Source organism: Lissotriton helveticus, chromosome 11 (genome assembly GCF_964261635.1).
Source record: "Lissotriton helveticus chromosome 11, aLisHel1.1, whole genome shotgun sequence".
NCBI lineage: Eukaryota > Metazoa > Chordata > Amphibia > Caudata > Salamandridae > Lissotriton > Lissotriton helveticus.
The window spans coordinates 1077215679-1077231416 of record NC_136072.1 but is presented as its reverse complement, the minus strand read 5'-3'; the positions used below and the strand labels follow the sequence as shown (position 1 = coordinate 1077231416).

Below are 15738 nucleotides of genomic sequence, written 5' to 3'. Positions count from 1 at the left end.
AGTGGTAAGCTCTTTATGACCTGAGCTACATCCTCCGCCGTGATGGGGAGGTCCATATATTGCCTATGAACATTATTGAACCAAACTATCGCTATGGAGTCCAGAAAGTCTTGCAAACCCTCAGGGCTCGTCTGTTGGGTGGTAGTGTAAAGATTAGAGTAAAATGTCGAGAAGGCGTCCAAGACATCCGACTGACCCCTAATAACGTCTCCATCAGCGGTGTTAAGCTTGTGTACATACATGGTGGATCTCGCTGGGCGGATCATGCCAGCCAGCGTGCAGCCTAGTCTGTCTCCCTCACCATACCTCCGCGCTTCAGCATATTTACCCAGGAATTTTACCTCGCGCTGGGACTCTTCGGCAAATTCCAATAGTTTAGCTTTCAGGAGTGCAGCAGAGCCCGGGTCATTTGTGGAGTAAAACCGGTTTTCAAGATCTTTTATCTGAGCTTCCAGGGTAGAGATGGTACCCCCTAATAGCCTTCAATGCGCAAGCCTGTCTAGCTGTACATTGACCTCTAATAACCACTGAGCCAGCATTTAGAGAGAAGTAGTCAGTAATATCAGAGCGGATTTCTTCTTTAAATGTCTCATCTAGGAGAGCATGTGGGGGCAAACGCCAAGTGAAAGCACGGGGTGCATTTGGGAGTCGTACCCTAAGCATACATGGGGCGGGGTCTGACAGAGAGCGCGCCAAGTGGAGGACCTTTGAGGCCCAGGTTGCAACATCCTGTGAGACCAACCAAAAATCCAGGAGGGACCAGGCGCTATCGTGACTAGAAATGCACGTCCCTTCTCCGAGTAATGGATGATGGACACGCCACACCTCAAGTAAGTCACCATCAGACATAACAGCTTGTAACGCAGCACTAGCTTGTGGATGTAGGGCGTGAGACATGCCCCGTCTGTCTAGGTCAGCGTCCAATATAGCATTGAAATCACCACCCCAAAATATCATACTACAACCAGTAGTTCTGATCCTAGACCAGATATCTAAAAAAAAAGTAAGATCACCGCTACACCCCCCAGTTTACCATGTAATAGTATGAACCTTCCCTCAGGATCCATGAGGATGGCGTCCTCCTGCCAGTCCACCCCCTTCTTTATCAAAATTGCTACCCCATGAGAATAATTGGAATAGATAGAAGAGTACACTGATCCCCACCTATTGTGGCGCAATCTTTGGTACGGTGTGACATTTAAATGAGTTTCCTGTAAGAAACATATATCAATGTTGTGTCTGGTTAGATAGGCATGCACCAACCTGGCCTTACTATTGTCGTTTAACCCCCTTATATTCCATGTAAAAAAATTCAGTGCATCAGTGTGTGGTCCGGCATAAATTGTTCACATGCAAAACGTGAGTCTAGGCAAGGCGTAGACACCCAATAACAGTCACATGTTTCAATCCACATCGTACCGGCATGTTGGCCAAAAACAATGAAACAAACCCTACCCACCACCCACCATCCACTCCAACCCCCCAATTAGGTTGCAGCATACCCATTCCAAACTTAACTGGTAAGAACATATAAAGCAATGACGGGAGATCTCTCATGAGGGCAAGGCGACACCGGCAAACTACCCCATCTGCACAGGGTGACCGAAAGTACTGCAGAAGAGCAGGCGGCAAGTACGGCTTGAAGGATATATAGAAGCGTTTACAGGCCACCGGGCCCCCGGTTACCCCACAGCAAAACAAGGGAATTGGACGGCGAAAAGGAACATGGATAAATGATAAATATTGCCTCATCCGGTCCACCACCGCACACCGGAATGTCGCTCGAAGGCAGAAGAACAGAGTTAGTCATTATCACTAAGATGGCCAGCCGGTGTTCCACCAGCAGCGTCCGTTGCTTTCGCCTTCTTCCCACCTACATGCTTGGCAAACTTCAAAGCGGATTTCGCATCCGTGAAATAGTGAGCAGTGCCGTCGTGTGGGACCAGCTTAGCTGGATAGAGTAGGGAGTAAGGGATCTACGCCTGCATGAGGATACGCTTGGTGGGGAGGAATTCCCGGCGAGCCGCCTGCACCGCCGGGGTAAATTCGGGATAAAATGAAATAGTGTTACCTTTATGGGATATTTGACCTTTTTCCCTTGCTAGGGGTAAAACCAGATCTCTGTCCTGATAATTCAGCAACTTGGCCAGGATCGGTCTAGGTGTCGCACCAATAGGCGGTTTCGGCCCCAGAGATCTGTGGGCCCTCTCTACCACGAAGAATGATGATAAGTGAGGGTCGAACAGCTCGTGTAGTAGGTCTGCAACAAAGGTCTCCATTTTGGAAATGGCGGTCGTCTCCGGAATGCCTGTAATGCAGAGGTTATTCCTTCTAGACCTCGCCTCCAAATCATCATTTTTGGCCCTAATGATTCCCAACAGTTTATCCATATGCAGCTGCTGTTTTTTTGTTTCCACCTGGAACTCTTGGAACTCAAAGTGTCGATTTGCAAGGCCATCCAAACGGGTCTTGTGGGTGGTCTTGACAGAATCCAGTTGCGTAGTTAGAGTATCCAACTTGGTGTCTATGTTGCATAAACTAGAGCGCATCTCCAACATCAGAGTTCTTAGGTCTTCCCCCTGATCGTCCGCCATCGACTCGTTATGACCAGCACCCTGGGCATCTGATTCAGGGTCTTTCTGCCCTTTCTTGGGACCTTTCAGCCTCTGTGCCACTCGTTTCCCCCCGTTTTTTGTGACCTTTCTGCCCTTTCTTGTGACCTTTGTGCCTCTGTGCCACTCGTTTCCCCCAATTTTTTCTGACCTTTCTGCCCTTTCTTGGGACCTTTGTGCCTCTGTGACACTCGTTTCCCCCCGTTTTTTGTGACCTTTCTGCCCTTTCTTGGGACATTTGTGCCTCTGTGCCACTCGTTTCCCCCCATTTTTTGTGACCTTTCTGCACTTTCTTGGGACCTTTGTGCCTCTGTGCCACTCGTTTCCCCCTGTACATTTGTGACCTTTTACCCTTTTTGTGACCTTTCTGCCTTCTGTGCCACTCGTTTCCCCCTCAATTGTTGTGCCCTTTTGCCTTCTATTTCCTTTGTCGCCCCTCGCCGCTGCATCCCCTGCGGCCCCACCCCCGACTGCCCATTCGCTGCCCCCACCTCCCGCCTCCCAGCTGCTTCTCCCTCCCACTTCCCCATATAGGCCGGCCGCTGCGCTGTGAGGAGAGCGACCCTTGACCCTTCCAGGTAGGTCGCTCCCCCTCCACACAGCACCGCCTGTGTGTTCCTGCCCCAGCTGCCGCTGCTGATGAAGTTTGACGCCCTCCTCCACCCGCAGGCTACCACCTGCGCCTCATCCCTGGTGGCCAGTGGTAGGCCCTAGGTTTGCTCATCCTCCATTGTATTGCCTGTATTTTCTTCATTGCTCCCGTTGTAGTGACTGCATTTTCATTGTTGTGTCTGTGATTGCTGTTGTCTGTCTCCCCGCTGCCTGTACGTGGTCAGTGCCCGTTCTCTCCCTCTGTTCCCCTCGCTACCCCGTGTCTCTCTGCCCGGTTTCCCTTCTGCTCCCCTTGCGGCCCCCGTGTCCCTCTGCCCGATTTTCCCTTCTGTTGCTTAGCTGCCCCTGCATTTCTGTGACCTCTCTGCCTTCTGTGCCACTCATTTCCCCCCCGTTTTTTGTGACCTTTCTGCCCTTTTCTTGTGATCTTTTGCCTTCTGTGCCACTCGTTTCCCCCGTTTTCTGTGACCTTTTGCCCTTTTGTGACCTTTCTGCCCTCTGTGCCACTCGTTTACCCCTCAATTGTTGTGCCCTTTGCCTTCTGTTTCCTTTGTCGCCCCTCACCACCCCCGCCACTGCGTCCTCTGTGGCTCCTCCCCCCTGACTGCCTATTCGCTGCCCCCGCCTCCCGCCTCTCAGATGCTCCTCACTCCCACCTCCCCATACATGCCGGCCGCTGCGCGGTCGTGCTGCTGGCGTGCGGCAAGCCCATCTGCACCCGTCCGCGCCTGGGCCACGCCCAGCGCTAGCACCCCTGGCCCCCGCACCCGCCATGACGACCGCCGCAACTATGACGCCAGCACTCTGCTCACTCTCAACCCCGGACGGACCCACAACTGCTTCAAGGCTGCCCCTAAATGCACACACGGTCCCTTCACCTGCCGGAACTGCAGCTACACCAGGTACAGAGCCGACGAACCACCCGCCAAGAAAGACCTCAACCACCTCCGATGTATACTACTGAACACCCGCTCCGCATGCAAACACACCGTCGAGCTCTGGGATCTGCTCAACACAACCTCCCCGGACGTCGCCTTCCTGACAGAGACCTGGTTGAACAACTGCTCCGCACCCGACATCGCCATAGCCATCCCAGACGGTTACAAGACCCCCTGCAGAGACTGCACCAACAGAGTCGGAGGAGGAATCGCCATCGTCCACAAGAACAGCATCAGGGTCTCGACTAGCACCGACTACGCGCTCAGCACCGCCGAACACATGCATTTCCAGATCCACACAGACTCCAACTCCATCCTCAGAGGCACCCTCGTCTACCAACCCCCCGGATCCCGCCCCCAGTTCAGCAACTCCATCGCCGACTTTATCAGCACGCACGCCTAGACCTCCACCAACTACATCCTCCTCGGAGACCTGAACTTTCACCTTGAGAACAACAACGACAACAACTCCACATCCCTGATCGATAACCTCGCCAACCTCGGACTGAAACAACTCGTTACAACGTCCACCCACTCCGCCGGCCACACGCTCGACCCCGTCTTCTCCTCAAGCCCGCACGTCTCCGTCAGCCACACCACCGAACTCCTCTGGACCGACCACCGCTGCATCCACTTCACCTTCCAGAAATCCACCACACACCACTGCACCCAATAGATCCCCCGCCGGAGCTGGAGCAAAATCACCGAAGACCAACTACATGCAAACCTCGCTCTCAGCCCACCCACCGAACCCTCCAACACCGACGTCGCTGCCCACAACCTCAGACTCTGGATCAAGGACTGCGCCAACACCCTCGCCACGCTGAAGAAACGCCCCCACAGAGACACCAGCAAGAGGGCCAGCTGGTTCACCGCAGAACTCCTAGAACTCCTAGAACTCCTAGATTCCCAGCAAGTCTGCTGGAAACTGCCACAGTGAACAAACTCCGGACAGCCACGCAGCACATAAGGACGTGGTCCGCAACCACCACCACCTCATCAGGGCTGCCAAGAAGACCTCCTTCAAAGACCGCCTCCACAACAACGCGCACAACAGCAAGGAGCTCTTCAACATCGTGAAGTAACTCTCTAACCCCAGCTCCAACACCAATGACATCCCGCCGTCGCAAGCCCTGTGCAACTTCCTCGCCACCTTCTTAACATCCGCAGAAAAGTAGATTTGGGTCTCTCCACCGTACTGGTGCTGCTTGATCTTTCTGCAGCTTTCGACACCCTGTCTCCCCTGACCTTAACATCTAGGTTAAGGGAGGCAGGGGTAGTCGGACCAGCGCTCAGTCTCCTGAGCTCCTTTTTACAACATCGAGAGCAACGTGTCATGCTAGGTGAATACCTCTCCCCTGCCAAGTCTTTGCAATGTGGGGTGCCACAGGGGTCGGCATTGAGTCCGACCCTGTTCAACATCTACGTGGCCCCCCTTGCAAGACTTGTAAGATCTCAGGGGATGGAGGTAGTGTCGTATGCGGACGACACGCAGATCATGGTATCCCTGACCCACTCTGTCAGTGAAACTGCTTCTAACTTTAGGGCCTGCATGCAACTTGTTGCAGAGTGGATGGTCTCCAACTCCCTAAAGTTGAACGGGGACAAGACAGAGGTCCTGGTCTTTGGCAAGGACCAGGACATATGGTCAGATGACTGGTGGCCCCCTTCTTTAGGCAGCTGCCCTATACCTACCAAATCTGCTAGAAACCTAGGTGTCATCTTTGACACCCAGCTCTCCATGGAGCTACAGGTGAATAGAACGGTGGCGACCTGTTGGGGTGTCATCAAGACCCTGAAAAGGATTGTGCACTATTTGTCCCCACAGGCGCGGAAACAGGTGGTGATTGCCCTTGTTGGCTCAAGGCTCGATTACTGTAACTCAGTGTACGCCGGGGCCAACAAGGGCTTGCTCCAGCGTCTACAGGTCATACAGAACGCTGCAGCGCGGTTTGCTCTCGCTTTGCCCTGGTTGTCATCTATGACCCTAGCGAGGAAGAACCTCCACTGGCTCCCCATTCCGTCAAGGATCACTTTCAAACTTCTTTGCCTCACATATAAGGCTTTAACTGCAGGCTCGGCTGATGCACTTGGTTCATTACTTACCAGATATGTTCCGAGCAGATGTTTACGATCCAGCGAGCAACACCAACTGGTAATCCCCAGAGCCAAGAAGGCCAGATGGGGGTCCAAAGCTTTTTCCATACTGGCACCTCTGATGTGGAATTCACTCCCCCTTGAAATCAAACGACTTCCCTCCCTTGATCTCTTTAGGAAGTCAGTGAAAACTTGGCTCTTTATTAAGGCATACCAGTAGGCTCTGTTTCTGTCTGCTAACAGCTTTACATTTTGGTGTAGGCGCCTTGACGCCCACTGGGCATAGCTGCGCGTTACAAATAAAATTTCATTCATTCATTCATTCAAAGCCAACCTCCATGAAGGAATGAAGGCCATCGCCGACTGGATGAAGATCAGCCCTCTGAAGCTGAACTCGGACAAGACGGAGGTCCTCATCCTCGGCTCCAACCAGTCAGCCTGGGACGACTCCTGGTGGCCAACAGCACTGGGGGAGCCCCGACCCCCACCGACCACGCACGCAACCTGGGAATCATCCTTGACTCAATGCTCTCAATGACCAAGCAAGTCAATGCCGTCTCCTCCTCCTGCTTCAACACCCTCCGCATGCTCCGCAAGATCTACAGATGTATCCCAACAGATACAAGAAAGACAGTCACCCAGGCCCTCGTCAGCAGCAGACTCGACTATGGAAACGCCCTCTCTGCGGGAGCCCCGACCAAGCTCATCAATTGACTACAATGCTTCCAAAACGCCTCGGCACAACTGATCCTCGATGTACCACGACACAGCCACATCACCCCCCACCTGAGAAGCCAGCACTGGCTCCCCGTCAACAAGAGGATATCCTTCAAGCTCCTCATCCACGCACACAAGGCACTCCACAAGACCGGCCCAGCCTACCTCAACAGTCAGCACTCCTTCTACAACCCCAACCGCCAGCTACGCTCCGCCGACCTCTCACTCGCCACTGTCCCGCGCATCCGAAGAACAACCACCGGCGGGAGATCCTTCTCCCACCTCGCTGCCAAGACATGGAACACCCTCCCACTAAGCCTACGACAGACCCAAGACCTGCTGACCTTCAGGAGGACACTAAAGACCTGTCTGTTCGATCAATAGCGGCCCCCACCTCCCCCAGCGCCTTGAGACCCTCACAGGTATGTAGTGCGCTTAACAAATGACTGATTGATTGATTGATTGATTGTGTCTTGTGGAACGCTTGTTTTCAAAGTTCAGTTTGGGTTGCTTCGGATCTTGTTTGCCCATCTTGGCAGCAGCCCAAGGCCCACACCTGGCCACCCACCGTACGTGCGTGTGTCAGGTCCTGACGGCTGCACACGGCCAGAGCAATCCAGCAGCTCAGAGCCCGGGCCCGGGGTCTCACAAATCGCCACCACAATGTCACATCCTGAAGTACACCTCTAATGCCACCAAGGGCAAGTTGATAGCGACACAGCAATTGCAGACTATCCGGGCGCAGTTACACCTCAGCCAGGACTTATACCAGTTAGACCATGCAGCACCAGGCAGACGGAGATGAGCTACCTGTGATCGCAGAGCAATCAGGGGCTCACGCTCTATGTCACCGACTCGAATCTCCGTCTCTCTACCAGCAGTGTGTAGCGATGCCTCCTCAACTCTGCAGAACCAGCTTAACTCTGTGTCCCAGCTTAGCCGTGAGTATGGGTCCCAAGATGTTAGAACAATTTGTACTAATCAATTTTGCAATCTCGAACCCTACAATTCGAAAAATCACAGGGTTTGTGGTTGCAATATGGATATTTTCAATGTACAGAAGCCATCATGCGAGTCGAAAAATGTTTTCTGTTACCCATACGGGTGCCGCTCGAAGTTGGGAGCAAGCTGTTCTGACCCCTACTGACCTGGATTACACCCACTGAGGAGGCTGCGGGGCTTTTGGCAGGCGGAATCTCACCACCGGCGCACCAGTGGGACTGCGAGTCCCAGGAATCCAAGCGGCTCCTAACACGCCGCACCTGGTGGCTCTTCCCGGCTGGCCGCGCCTCCTGCCTGGGAGGCTAAAACCGCGACTCGCGGCCCCCGCTCCGCGGGTGCCGCTCGAAGTTGGGAGCAAGCTGTTCTGACCCCTACTGACCTGGATTACACCCACTGAGGAGGCTGCGGGGCTTTTGGCAGGCGGAATCTCACCACCGGCGCACCAGCGGGACTGCGAGTCCCAGGAATCCAAGCGGCTCCTAACACGCCGCACCTGGTGGCTCTTCCCGGCTGGCCGCGCCTCCTGCCTGGGAGGCTAAAACCGCGACTCGCGGCCCCCGCTCCGCGGGTGCCGCTCGAAGTTGGGAGCAAGCTGTTCTGACCCCTACTGACCTGGATTACACCCACTGAGGAGGCTGCGGGGCTTTTGGCAGGCGGAATCTCACCACCGGCGCACCAGCGGGACTGCGAGTCCCAGGAATCCAAGCGGCTCCTAACACGCCGCACCTGGTGGCTCTTCCCGGCTGGCCACGCCTCCATAGACCCTTGGCTATAGGACCACGCCCTTAGACGCGCAACGCGGGACGCGCGCGGGCGGGCGCCGGGCTAAGCCCGGGCAAAGGGCGGGCCGTTCTAGGCCGTTAGAGGCGGGAAGAGACCGGACCGGGCTATCCCTCTGACTCCTGGCCTCTTCCGATACCTGCCCTTGCTTTGCTAAGTTTGCCCTTCCTACTTGAATCCCCTCCATGGCTTGCAGAGGATCCCGGAGTAAGTCTGCCCAACAGCATGCTAACACTCTTGAAAATTTCTTCCCCAAGGCTAGCGCTGCGGCCAAGAAAAGTTCCACAGTGCCAGACACACTGCTTGAGGCGAATACAGAAAATCTGTCTCAGGAAATCCTGGTTTCTCCGTCAAATGATGCCAGTACTCCAATAATCCTCCATAACACTCATCTATCACTCCTGGATAGCATTGATGAGACAATTGAGTCAGTGCTCCAACAACTTAGGACCCCGACAACTCAACCAAGGGACAGTCAACCCTTGTGTCCTTCCGGGGTAGTGGAAACCACTCCGTATGTGAACTGTGTGGAATCAATTGAGTCAATGGAGGAGGGCCAGGCCTTACCGGCAACAGACTCTGTAGGTCTTGGAAGGACTCAGCCACCGAAAAGGAAAAGGTCAAGAGAGACAACAGGGTCAAAAAGGGCTAAAGTGGATACGACTACTCCAATACTGGATGCCAGCACGGATATGTCGGCATCTTCCGACAGTATTGGTTTGGGCTTTGAGTCTGACCAACCAGATTCACCTCATGTCACAGCTGAACCAGGGTGCTTGGGGCCATTTATATTTGGGGTCCCCCACCCAACCCTTCAGATGCTCTAATTAGTTCACTTACGGTCATTTTCAAGAACTTGTTGGAACCGTTATCTATAAAATTAGACTCTATAGACGCGAGACTCACAGCTATAGAAAATGCGCATATGCGAAACACTTCTGGTGGGGGGGTGGGTGCAAGCGCACAGTTGGCTCCTCGAGAACCTGGGGGGAATGGTCCTCTTACTGCTGAAACATGCACACAGTCCCAGACTGGGGTACTACATAGCACTACAGTCAACCAGGCCCCCCCACTTCCTCCTTCACAAACCCGTAGGCCCCCTATCCCCGCACCAAGAAGATCTAAGCCACCAGTAGCACCTGAACCAAGGAGTGTGGGGCGGGACACTAATGTACCTTCTGGTTACACTACCAGTCCTAATACCAGGCGTAGGGTGGTTAATCTGCCCCCGGAGGCAGTGCCCTATACGGCAATAATGGTGGGAGTTCCTGAGCTCACTGGTGGCACCAGAGAGCCACAGGACTCACTTCGTAATAAGGTAATTAGTTGGCTCAATATTAACAGACCCCTCCCCCCCAATATCAAAGGAGATGGTTAGAAGGATTCCATGGATTGGAGTCACTCCCAAGAATAGGGCTGGGGACTGTGTTATAATTAGCTTTAAAAGCCCACTAGTTGCTCCCTACATCTGCAACTGGCTGGCAAGGCCGGATAAGTCCAATATAGATCTAGTGTCCCTCTCAGATTTCTATCCACATGTGACCAACTTACCCACGGGGAGGGAGCAGAGCTGGACTAGAGTGGGCTTCGCAATTGATGGCTCACGGTACAGACCCAAGCATAACTCAATCCCCGCCCTTGGTAACTTTGCTCACCAGAACAGATTTTCTTGCCTGGACCATGTAGATTGACCACAATGGGGAGCTATACCAAAACACTCTGTAAAATCTCCCCAGGCGGTCTCAGTTAGAGGGGCGGACTTTCCCCACCCTGTAGCTGAGGTAAAGACCCAGGCTCTTCCCAATGAGGGGGGGATCTCTGGGGGATGTACCCAAGTGCAAGTACAGGAATCATTCTACTTAAGCTCTGTCCCCATATCGCAACAGGAGGAGCGTGCTGTACTATCCATCTTGCCGCCCACCACACCCGGGTTGGGCGTTTTGGCAATGCACATATGCGATACTGTGCCCGCACTAAGCGAAGTTTCCCTCCAACCCCAAGGCTTAGCACTAAGTGAAGTCTCCCTGCAACCCCGAGGCTCAGGGCTGGTTATCCTGTCATGGAACGTGGCGGGTATTATGAATAAGGTGGGTACTCCGGAGTGGGAGACCCTGGTCGATGGGAGTGACATTCTTCTACTACAGGAGACGTGGGCAAGGGAACCGCATTTTATGAGGGGGTACGATATTTATGAAATCCCGGCAAAGTGGAATGGCAGGGGGAGACCTTCGGGCGGTTTGGCAATTTGGGTGGCGAGCCACATTGGGTGTCAGGTGGAAAGTATGGATACTCTCTCCCAGGACATCCAGTGTGTTCTCCTCAACTGGCCTGGTAAAGGGTCCTGGGCAATTGTAAATGTCTACTCTCGACCAGTTGCTGTGGGCAATGAATCTTCCACCTTAGTCGAACTCTCATCCTTTCTAGGTCAACTACCAGCTGACCTGAAATTAGTGATGGGAGGGGACTTCAATTGCCACTTTGAACCACTCGAGGGTCTAATGGAGGGACCATTCACAGCTGAGGATGATTATTGGGGAGTTCCCCCCTCCTCCTCACCTCACCCCAAAGCATGGTCACCGTTGGCAATACAACTCACCTCCCTCACCTTGAACTTTGCACTGAGGGCGTGTAATGGGCGCACTCCCTCCGATACTCCATCGGTGTGCACATTTAATAGAAAGGGGCACGAGTCCAGGCTGGATTATATTTTTATTGATATATCCTTATGGCCTAAAGTGCAAGACTTCAAAGTGGTATCAAGAACAGATAGCGATCATAATTCTCTTTTCTTGGAAATTCAGCACCCAACCCCCGCTGTAGGGCTGGCAACCATTGACGCCGGAGGTGACCAGGGGGACATACTCCTCACTACAAGTAGGCGACGGGTGAAATGGGGGAAGCTGGTCAATAATGAAAATGCCATGAATAAGTTATATGGTATAGCACTCCCCATGTTTCAGGAGGTGGATGCTCTCATTAGTCAACCCAGACTCTCTGACTATAATGAGAGACTTTCCGGCATCCATCAGACTCTGGTCAGGGACCTTGCAGATGTTTTTAACCCGGTGGTGCCCTCAAGAAGGAAAGTTACCCGTATTGCGACTTGGTACACTCCTACCTGTAGGAAAATTAAATCCGATCTACTTTCAGCCATCAAAGAAGGTAGTGATAGGGAGAGGGTTGCAACCCTGAGGAGGGAGTACAAGTCAGCAGTGGCCAGCGCTAGGGCTGAGTGGGATTGGAACCACTGGCAGGAACTGTTTGAAGCCCTGAAGTGCAGAGACTCTAGGAAGTTCTGGGCTCTGGTTAATAACGGTACAGGGGTGCTCACGTCTGCTGTAGAGCCTAATATTGCCCCCTCTATTTGGGAGGCCCACTTCGGAGCATTATACCATGCAACCACACTATGGCCTGAAGGGTTGGTGGCGGAGTTTCCCTGTCCCTCAGATACGACCCTGGAATTTCCTCTAGGTGAGGTGAAGACAGCACTGGAGCGTCTGGCCTTGGGGAAGGCACCGGGGTTGGACAAGCTACCCGGTGATCTGTTTAGGCACCATCCCGATATCTGGGCCCGTACCTTCTCATTTTATTTAACGCTATACTAGGAGGTATGGTGGTTCCTCCCTCTTGGTTAGGGGCCGAAATAGTGCCAATCCACAAGAAAGGCTCCCCTCTGAACCCAACAAATTATAGGCCAATCAGCCTTATAGATGTCCCCCAAAAGCTCTTTGCGCGTCTTATTTTGAACCATCTATTAGACTGGGTAGAGGACAATGACATCCTGAGTCCTCTGCAGGCTGGCTTCAGGAAGAACACGTCGACCATGGACCAGATCTTCCGCCTCGTCCTCCTCTACTGGAAGACCGTGATGATCGAGGGGGGAAGACTGTACATGGTCTTCGTGGACCTGAGGTCAGCCTTTGACCTAGTCCCGCGCAGAAAGCTGTGGGAGGTGCTGGAAAAGCTAGGAGTTCCCCCCCAGCTACTTAACATTTTAGTCAGGCTGCATGAGAACAACTATGCGCAGGTCAGGTGTGGGAAAGATGGCAAATTGTCATCTAGGTTCCCCGTTTCTCGAGGGGTGAGGCAGGGTTGTGTCTTGGCACCAACCCTGTTTTGTTTGTACATCAACCATGTCATCTCCCACCTGGAAAATGTCAATAACAACGACGCCCCTTGCCTGGCAGGAAGGAGGGTACCGGCAATTATGTTTGCCGACGATACCCTCCTTCTTTCCAAATCTCCCATGGGGATTCAGAGGATCCTGGATGGATTTGGACTTTTCTGTGCTCAGCACGGGTTGGAGATAAACACAGAGAAGACAAAGTACATGATTTTTAATCCACCCACTAAAACAAGGCCTAATCCTACCCTGGGGACGGTCAGCCTCGAGAGGGTGTCCACCTTCATATATTTGGGGGTAACATTACAGGAACACTTATCTTGGGACCACCAGATAGCACGCTCAAGGGTAAAACTGTCTCAACTGACCGGTGCAATTCTGAAGGTGGCCAATTCTTCGTCCTTTAAGCCTGTGAGCCCGGCCCTCGAAACCTACAGGTCCCAGGCCAAGGCAGCGGCCATCTATGGCAGTGAACTTTGGGGGCATAAAGCGGCGAAGGACTTGTCTACAGTTGAAAACAGTTTTTTAAGGCGCTTATAGGGGCTCCCCCCTATTGCAGAGGAGCTTGTGTCCAAACCAGTGAAGTTCTGGCACAGGCTCTGGTCTACGAATGAACTGCACCATTATAGGGAGGACCTTACCCACGTCATGAGCCTTAATTGTGGTGGAAAAATTCCTTGGCTTGTCTCTGTGAAAAACGAACTGATTGCAATGAATCTCCATGACCTTTGGGAGGACCCAGCACGAGGCTGCCAAGCAATCTCGCGCAAAGCCCTGTCAAAAATTTTTAAGGACAGGTCCCTTGCACTTTTGGTAAACGCTCAACACAGTGGCACCCTTACTTTGCGATTTTTAGAATCCAAAAATTCATAAATTTTTGAACCTTTTATGGATCTTATTTTTCCCATCCTGGCGAGAAAACTTTTTGTCCAATGGAGGCTTGGCACACTTCCTACTAAAACTTTTACATCCAAGTGGTCTAACAGGCCGATAAATCTTGTCCCTGCTGTAAAACCCACTTGGAAGACGACCTTCACATCTTGTTTGTGTGCCTCGCCTACCAAAGGCCCAGGAAACGCTGGATAGCACCACTTTGTAAAAACCTAGGGTTCAGAGAGTATGCACAGGCATACAGGATTCTGAAAACCAGCACCTTGGGTCACATTGTGTTTGCCGTCTCGAAATTTCTTATGGCTATATGGTTGATCAGGAAAAAAATATCTGCTGAACCCTCTTGAACTTTTAGTGTCTTAATTATTCCCACGCCGGGATGGAGTATTTTATAACATGTATTTATCTTAAATATAATGTGTATTTTATTGTATGTGTTGTTTTTTACTGTCCCTTTTATGGTCTATATGACCGAAATAAAGAATTTTTGGATTGGATTGGTTACCCATACGGAATCACAGTTTTGAATGGGTGTGAAAGGGTCAATGGAGGGGTGTTCTTTTCAAATTATGATTCAGTATGGTATGTGTCAATGGTTTGTGACCCCAATCCCAGTTACCCACTCCTCAAAAGCGGTGGCATGAGGTTTGCAAAGGGGAAGGCGTCTTTGGGAATCGTTTTGGCAGGCTTAGCGAGCAGGGCCGGTCTGAGAACCCAAAGCAACCCTGGCAATTTTATCAGACCGGCCTCCCAGAGGGGGGAGGTTGCAGGAGGTGGGCGAGAGGGCAAGTGTGGAGCACTGCTGCATAATTAAACTGGCCCCCAGCACTGCTGCTTTTGTTACTGGGGACGGAGATTGCAGTGCCGCTGCAAAACTGACCACCACCGCTTCAAAACCGACCTTCACCCTTCCGGCCTCACAGGGAAAGGCCAATGCCCGCTACGGCCAGTCCGGCCCTGTTAGCCATAGTAAACAGTGACTGCCACCTCTCACTGATTTTTCCCAAACAGGAAACATATTCTTTTTATACCAGCATTAGTTCCTCTAAGGAGCCCAGGCTGCTTTTTTAATTATTTAATAAAAAAAAAAGAATGGGTTCCATTTAGGAATGTAAACACTTGGATGGTGGTCTTCTGTGTCTTGCAAGGCACCATCACTATATTTGTAACAACTCATATGAGGTTGCAACATGCTTAATTAATAATAAATATTAAGGTTGTTTTATTAACCCCTGCAAATGGATTGTACCATGGAATATTGAACATAAGAATACCGTGGTATCAGAGTATCGGGGGCAGAGTAGAGAGAGGCAAAATATGGAAAGGTGATTTTGTGAACCGACCCAATAGTACATATGTCAGAATTCTTCACAAAAAGTCGGCGTGCAATAGGTGACCATCTTTTTGTGAATCGATTCTTAATACACCCAGGGGCGTATTTACTAGAAAATGGCACAGTGCTGAAAGCCATCTTGCTGCGCCAAGCTGTGTCATTAGGAAACTGCGGGGATACGTCATGTTTACACCAACTTGACCGGTCCCTGGACTTTCCTGTGCAATGGTGCAGAAATGGCTGCCTAGCACCAATGCAGGCAGCCATGTACCACGGTGCTAGGGGTCTGCGTTGCAGGGATGGTTGTTTTTGTGCATGAAGGGACACCTTCCTACACAAAAACAATCACTGATGGCTTTTTCCTCCTTCCATGTGTGCTGCAGAATGCAGAAGACTTAGAAAGAGCAAAAAATGAGCAGAAATATAGGTATTTCTCCTCGTTGCACCACTTTAATGCCTCCCCAGGTTTACAATAACTTGTATATCTGGGAAAATGTCAGAATCCATGGGTGTTGCTTGACAACATCCAAAGTAACACCTATCGAACGCCCCTTTCACGCTTAGTAATGCGCAAAAGGGGGCCATATTTAAAAGGCAATGAAAAGCAATGCAGGGTGACTTTGCGTGGCCTTG

General features: G+C 52.0%; 1 protein-coding gene across 1 annotated transcript in view; it reads right to left on the bottom strand.

Annotated features, from left to right (window-relative positions):
• TMEM233 (transmembrane protein 233) overlaps positions 1 to 15738 on the bottom strand; it is a 265203-nt gene that overhangs the window by 11008 nt on the left and 238457 nt on the right. The window lies entirely within an intron of this gene.